Here is a 7,674-nt window from a genome sequence, read left to right as displayed (position 1 = left end):
TGAACAAACCTAAAGAGTCGACTTTGTGAGAGTACTTGGTGGGCCGACCTGGCGGGGTGAGTTGATGACCGAACTTAAAGGGTCGACTTGGTGAGAGTAGTTGGTGGGCCGACCTGGCGGGGCGACTTGATGAACGAACTTAAAGAGTCGACTTGGTGAGAGTACTCGGTGGGGTGACCTGATGAACAAACCTAAAGAGTCGACCTGGTGAGAGTACTTGGTGGGCCGACCTGGCGGGGTGACTTGGTGAGCAAACTTAAAGAGTCGACTTGGTGAGAGTAGTTGGTGGGCTGACCTGGCGGGGTGACTTGATGAACAAACTTAAAGAGTCGACCTGGTGGGCCGACTTGGCAGAGTGGCTTCATGGATGAACTTAAAGAGTCCACTTGGTGGGCCGACCTGGCGGGGTGACTTGATGAACGAACTTAAAGAGTCGACTTGGTGAGAGTAATTTGTGGGCTGACCTGGCGGGGTGACTTGATGAATGAACTTAAAGAGTCGACTTGGTGGGGTGACTTGATGAACGCACTTGAAGGGTCGACTTGGTGGGGTGACTCTATGAACGGACCTAAAGAGTTGACTTGGTGAGAGTACTTGGTGGGGTGACTCGATGAAAGGACTTAAAGAGTCGACTTGGTGAGAGTACTTGGTGGCTCGACTTTATGAGCAGACTTAAAGAGTCCACTTGGTGAGAGTGGGCCTAACGGGGCGATGTGGTGAGTGGGCCTAACGGGGCGAGTTGGTGGGGCGACTTGGCGAGTGGTATTAGAGAGCCGAAGTGGTGAGGCGACTCGACGAGTTGGTTCGTTGAGATGACATGGTGAGCTGACTTGGCGAGTCGACCTGGCGAGCGAACTTAAAGAGTCGACTTGGCAACGTACTCGAGTCGACTTGGTGAGGCGACCTGGCGAGCGGGCTCAAAGAGTCAACATGGTGAGGCGACTCATGGTGAGGAGCTATCCTTGAGGCGACTTGGTGGGCCTACTTGATTAGTCGACTTGGTGAGCCGACCTGACGAGCTGACACGGTGAGCGAGCTTAAAGAGGCGACGACTTGGTGGGGTAACTCGGCAAGCCAACTTATCGAGGCGAGATGGTGAGTCGACTTGGTGAGCGCACTTAAAGAGTCAACTTCGTGAGGTGACTCGGTGAGTTAGCCCGCTGATGCGACTTGGGCAGGCCGACCTGGCGAACGAACTTAAAGAGGCGACTTGGGCGGGCTGACCTGGTGAGCGAACTTAAAGAGTTGACTTGGCAACGTACTTGAACAACCGACTTGGTGAGCTGACATGGTGAGTGGGCTTAGAGAAGCAACTCGGCGGGGCGACTTGATGAACGGACTTAAAGGGTCGAGTTGGCGGGGTGACTCGATGAACGGACCTAAAGAGTTAACTTGGTGAGAGTACTTGGCGGGGTGAACTGATGAACGGACTTAAAGAGTCGACTTGGTGGGAGTACTTGGTGGGCCGACTTGATGAACAGACTTATAGAGTCGACTTGGTGAGAGTAGTTGTTCTGGCGACTTGATGAACGGACTTAAAGAGTCGGCTTGGCGGGGTGACTTGATGAAAGGACTTAAACAGTCGACTTGGTCGGGTGACTCGATGAACGAACTTAGAGGGTCGACTTTGCGGGGTGACTTGATGAACGGACCTAAAGAGTTGACTTGGTGAGAGTACTCAGTGGGGTGACCTGATGAACAGACTTAGAGAGTCGACTTGGTGAGAGTACTTGGTGGGCCGACCTGGCCGGGTGACTTGATGAACAAACTTAAAGAGTCGACTTGGCGAGAGTACTCGGTGGGCTGACCTGGTCACGTGACTTGATGAACGGACTTAAAGAGTCGACTTGGTGGGCCGACTTGGCGGGGTGACTTGATGAACGAACTTAAAGAGTCGACTTGGTGGGTCGAACTAGCGGGGTGACTTGGTGAGAGTACTTGGTGGGCTGACCTGGCAGGGTGACTTGATGAACGAACTTAGAGAGTCGACTTTGTGAGAGTACTTGGTGGGTCGAACTGGCGGGGTGACTTGATGAACGAACTTAAAGAGTCGACCTGGTGAGAGAACTTGGTGGGCCGAGCTGGCGGGGTGAATTGATGAACGAACCTAAAGAGTTGACTTTGTGAGAGTACTTGGTGGGCCGACCTGGCGGGGTGAGTTGATGACCGAACTTAAAGGGTCGACTTGGTGAGAGTAGTTGGTGGGCCGACCTGGCGGGGTGACTTGATGACCGAACTTAAAGAGTCGACTTGGTGAGAGTACTCGGTGGGGTGACCTGATGAACAAACCTAAAGAGTCGACCTGGTGAGAGTACTTGGTGGGCCGACCTGGCGGGGTGACTTGGTGAGCAAACTTAAAGAGTCGACTTGGTGAGAGTAGTTGGTGGGCTGACCTGGCGGGGTGACTTGATGAACGAACTTAAAGAGTCAACCTGGTGGGCCGACTTGGCAGAGTGGCTTCATGGACGAACTTAAAGAGTCCACTTGGTGGGCCGACCTGGCGGGGTGACTTGATGAACGAACTTAAAGAGTCGACTTGGTGAGAGTAATTTGTGGGCTGACCTGGCGGGGTGACTTGATGAATGAACTTAAAGAGTCGACTTGGTGGGGTGACTTGATGAACGCACTTGAAGGGTCGACTTGGTGGGGTGACTCTATGAACGGACCTAAAGAGTTGACTTGGTGAGAGTACTTGGTGGGGTGACTCGATGAAAGGACTTAAAGAGTCAACTTGGTGAGAGTACTTGGTGGCTCGACTTTATGAGTAGACTTAAAGAGTCCACTTGGTGAGAGTGGGCCTAACGGGGCAATGTGGTGAGTGGGCCTAACGGGGCGAGTTGGTGGGGCGACTTGGCGAGTGGTATTAGAGAGCCGACGTGGTGAGGCGACTCGGCGAGTTGGTTCGTTGAGATGACATGGTTAGCTGACTTGGCGAGTCGACCTGGCGAGCGAACTTAAAGAGTCGACTTGGCAACGTACTCGAGTCGACTTGGTGAGGCGACCTGGCGAGCGGGCTCAAAGAGTCAACATGGTGAGGCGACTCATGGTGAGGAGCTATCCTTGAGGCGACTTGGTGGGCCTACTTGATTAGTCGACTTGGTGAGCCAACCTGACGAGCTGACACGGTGAGCGGGCTTAAAGAGGCGACGACTTGGTGGGGTAACTCGGCAAGCCAACTTATCGAGGCGAGATGGTGAGTCGACTTGGTGAGTGCACTTAAAGAGTCAACTTCGTGAGGTGACTCGGCGAGTTAGCCCGCTGATGCGACTTGGGCGGGCCGACCTGGCGAACGAACTTAAAGAGGCGACTTGGGCGGGCTGACCTGGTGAGCGAACTTAAAGAGTTTACTTGGCAACGTACTTGAACAACCGACTTGGTGAGCTGACATGGTGAGTGGGCTTAGAGAAGCAACTCGGTGGGGCGACTTGATGAACGGACTTAAAGGGTCGACTTGGCGGGGTGACTCGATGAACGGACCTAAAGAGTTGACTTGGTGAGAGTACTTGGCGGGGTGAACTGATGAACGGTCTTAAAGAGTCAACTTGGTGGGAGTACTTGGTGGGCCGACTTGATGAACGGACTTATAGAGTCGACTTGGTGAGAGTAGTTGTTCTGGTGACTTGATGAACGGACTTAAAGAGTCGGCTTGGCGGGGTGACTTGATGAAAGGACTTAAACAGTCGACTTGGTCGGGTGACTCGATGAACGAACTTAGAGGGTCGACTTTGCGAGGTGACTTGATGAACGGACCTAAAGAGTTGACTTGGTGAGAGTACTCAGTGGGGTGACCTGATGAACAGACTTAGAGAGTCGACTTGGTGAGAGTACTTGGTGGGCCGACCTGGCCGGGTGACTTGATGAACAAACTTAAAGAGTCGACTTGGCGAGAGTACTCGGTGGGCTGACCTGGTCACGTGACTTGATGAACGGACTTAAAGAGTCGACTTGGTGGGCCGACTTGGCCGGGTGACTTGATGAACGAACTTAAAGAGTCGACTTGGTGGGTCGAACTAGCGGGGTGACTTGGTGAGAGTACTTGGTGGGCTGACCTGGCAGGGTGACTTGATGAACGAACTTAGAGAGTCGACTTTGTGAGAGTACTTGGTGGGTCGAACTGGCGGGGTGACTTGATGAACGAACTTAAAGAGTCGACCTGGTGAGAGAACTTGGTGGGCCGAGCTGGCGGGGTGAATTGATGAACGAACCTAAAGAGTCGACTTTGTGAGAGTACTTGGTGGGCCGACCTGGCGGGGTGAGTTGATGACCGAACTTAAAGGGTCGACTTGGTGAGAGTAGTTGGTGGGCCGACCTGGAGGGGCGACTTGATGAACGAACTTAAAGAGTCAACTTGGTGAGAGTACTCGGTGGGGTGACCTGATGAACAAACCTAAAGAGTCGACCTGGTGAGAGTACTTGGTGGGCCGACCTGGCGGGGTGACTTGGTGAGCAAACTTAAAGAGTCGACTTGGTGAGAGTAGTTGGTGGGCTGACCTGGCGGGGTGACTTGATGAACGAACTTAAAGAGTCGACCTGGTGGGCCGACTTGGCAGAGTGGCTTCATGGACGAACTTAAAGAGTCCACTTGGTGGGCCGACCTGGCGGGGTGACTTGATGAACGAACTTAAAGAGTCGACTTGGTGAGAGTAATTTGTGGGCTGACCTAGCGGGGTGACTTGATGAATGAACTTAAAGAGTCGACTTGGTGGGGTGACTTGATGAACGCACTTGAAGGGTCGACTTGGTGGGGTGACTCTATGAACGGACCTAAAGAGTTGACTTGGTGAGAGTACTTGGTGGGGTGACTCGATGAAAGGACTTAAAGAGTCGACTTGGTGAGAGTACTTGGTGGCTCGACTTTATGAGCAGACTTAAAGAGTCCACTTGGTGAGAGTGGGCCTAACGGGGCGATGTGGTGAGTGGGCCTAACGGGGCGAGTTGGTGGGGCGACTTGGCGAGTGGTATTAGAGAGCCGACGTGGTGAGGCGACTCGGCGAGTTGGTTCGTTGAGATGACATGGTGAGCTGACTTGGCGAGTCGACCTGGCGAGCGAACTTAAAGAGTCGACTTGGCAACGTACTCGAGTCGACTTGGTGAGGCAACCTGGCGAGCGGGCTCAAAGAGTCAACATGGTGAGGCGACTCATGGTGAGGAGCTATCCTTGAGGCGACTTGGTGGGCCTACTTGATTAGTCGACTTGGTGAGCCGACCTGACGAGCTGACACGGTGAGCGGGCTTAAAGAGGCGACGACTTGGTGCGGTAACTCGGCAAGCCAACTTATCGAGGCGAGATGGTGAGTTGACTTGGTGAGCGCACTTAAAGAGTCAACTTTGTGAGGTGACTCAGCGAGTTAGCCCGCTGATGCGACTTGGGCGGGCCGACCTGGCGAACGAACTTAAAGAGGCGACTTGGGCGGGCTGACCTGGTGAGCGAACTTAAAGAGTTGACTTGGCAACGTACTTGAACAACCGACTTGGTGAGCTGACATGGTGAGTGGGCTTAGAGAAGCAACTCGGCGGGGCGACTTGATGAACGGACTTAAAGGGTCGACTTGGCGGGGTGACTCGATGAACGGACCTAAAGAGTTGACTTGGTGAGAGTACTTGGCGGGGTGAACTGATGAACGGACTTAAAGAGTCGACTTGGTGGGAGTACTTGGTGGGCCGACTTGATGAACAGACTTATAGAGTCGACTTGGTGAGAGTAGTTGTTCTGGCGACTTGATGAACAGACTTAAAGAGTCGGCTTGGCGGGGTGACTTGATGAAAGGACTTAAACAGTTGACTTGGTCGGGTGACTCGATGAACGAACTTAGAGGGTCGACTTTGCGGGGTGACTTGATGAACGGACCTAAAGAGTTGACTTGGTGAGAGTACTCAGTGGGGTGACCTGATGAACAAACTTAGAGAGTCGACTTGGTGAGAGTACTTGGTGGGCCGACCTGGCCGGGTGACTTGATGAACAAACTTAAAGAGTCGACTTGGCGAGAGTACTCGGTGGGCTGACCTGGTCACGTGACTTGATGAACGGACTTAAAGAGTCGACTTGGTGGGCCGACTTGGCCGGGTGACTTGATGAACGAACTTAAAGAGTCGACTTGGTGGGTCGAACTAGCGGGGTGACTTGGTGAGAGTACTTGGTGGGCTGACCTGGCAGGGTGACTTGATGAACGAACTTAGAGAGTCGACTTTGTGAGAGTACTTGGTGGGTCGAACTGGCGGGGTGACTTGATGAACGAACTTAAAGAGTCGACCTGGTGAGAGAACTTGGTGGGCCGAGCTGGCGGGGTGAATTGATGAACGAACCTAAAGAGTCGACTTTGTGAGAGTACTTGGTGGGCCGACCTGGCGGGGTGAGTTGATGACCGAACTTAAAGGGTCGACTTGGTGAGAGTAGTTGGTGGGCCGACCTGGAGGGGCGACTTGATGAACGAACTTAAAGAGTCAACTTGGTGAGAGTACTCGGTGGGGTGACCTGATGAACAAACCTAAAGAGTCGACCTGGTGAGAGTACTTGGTGGGCCGACCTGGCGGGGTGACTTGGTGAGCAAACTTAAAGAGTCGACTTGGTGAGAGTAGTTGGTGGGCTGACCTGGCGGGGTGACTTGATGAACGAACTTAAAGAGTCAACCTGGTGGGCCGACTTGGCAGAGTGGCTTCATGGACGAACTTAAAGAGTCCACTTGGTGGGCCGACCTGGCGGGGTGACTTGATGAACGAACTTAAAGAGTCGACTTGGTGAGAGTAATTTGTGGGCTGACCTAGCGGGGTGACTTGATGAATGAACTTAAAGAGTCGACTTGGTGGGGTGACTTGATGAACGCACTTGAAGGGTCAACTTGGTGGGGTGACTCTATGAACGGACCTAAAGAGTTGACTTGGTGAGAGTACTTGGTGGGGTGACTCGATGAAAGGACTTAAAGAGTCGACTTGGTGAGAGTACTTGGTGGCTCGACTTTATGAGCAGACTTAAAGAGTCCACTTGGTGAGAGTGGGCCTAACGGGGCGATGTGGTGAGTGGGCCTAACGGGGCGATGTGGTGAGTGGGCCTAACGGGGCGATGTGGTGAGTGGGCCTAACGGGGCGAGTTGGTGGGGCGACTTGGCGAGTGGTATTAGAGAGCCGACGTGGTGAGGCGACTCGGCGAGTTGGTTCGTTGAGATGACATGGTGAGCTGACTTGGCGAGTCGACCTGGCGAGCGAACTTAAAGAGTTGACTTGGCAACGTACTCGAGTCGACTTGGTGAGGCGACCTGGCGAGCGGGCTCAAAGAGTCAACATGGTGAGGCGACTCATGGTGAGGAGCTATCCTTGAGGCGACTTGGTGGGCCTACTTGATTAGTCGACTTGGTGAGCCGACCTGACGAGCTGACACGGTGAGCGGGCTTAAAGAGGCGACGACTTGGTGGGGTAACTCGGCAAGCCAACTTATCGAGGCGAGATGGTGAGTCGACTTGGTGAGTGCACTTAAAGAGTCAACTTCGTGAGGTGACTCGGCGAGTTAGCCTACTGATGCGACTTGGGCGGGCCGACCTGGCGAACGAACTTAAAGAGGCGACTTGGGCGGGCTGACCTGGTGAGCGAACTTAAAGAGTTGACTTGGCAACGTACTTGAACAACCGACTTGGTGAGCTGACATGGTGAGTGGGCTTAGAGAAGCAACTCGGTGGGGCAACT

This window comes from Cupressus sempervirens, chromosome 1, assembly GCF_028749045.1.
Source record: "Cupressus sempervirens isolate cs-2001-9-10 chromosome 1, ASM2874904v1, whole genome shotgun sequence".
Taxonomy (NCBI): Eukaryota; Viridiplantae; Streptophyta; class Pinopsida; order Cupressales; family Cupressaceae; genus Cupressus; species Cupressus sempervirens.
The sequence above is the reverse complement of the archived record's forward strand: the minus strand, read 5'-3'. Positions refer to the sequence as shown.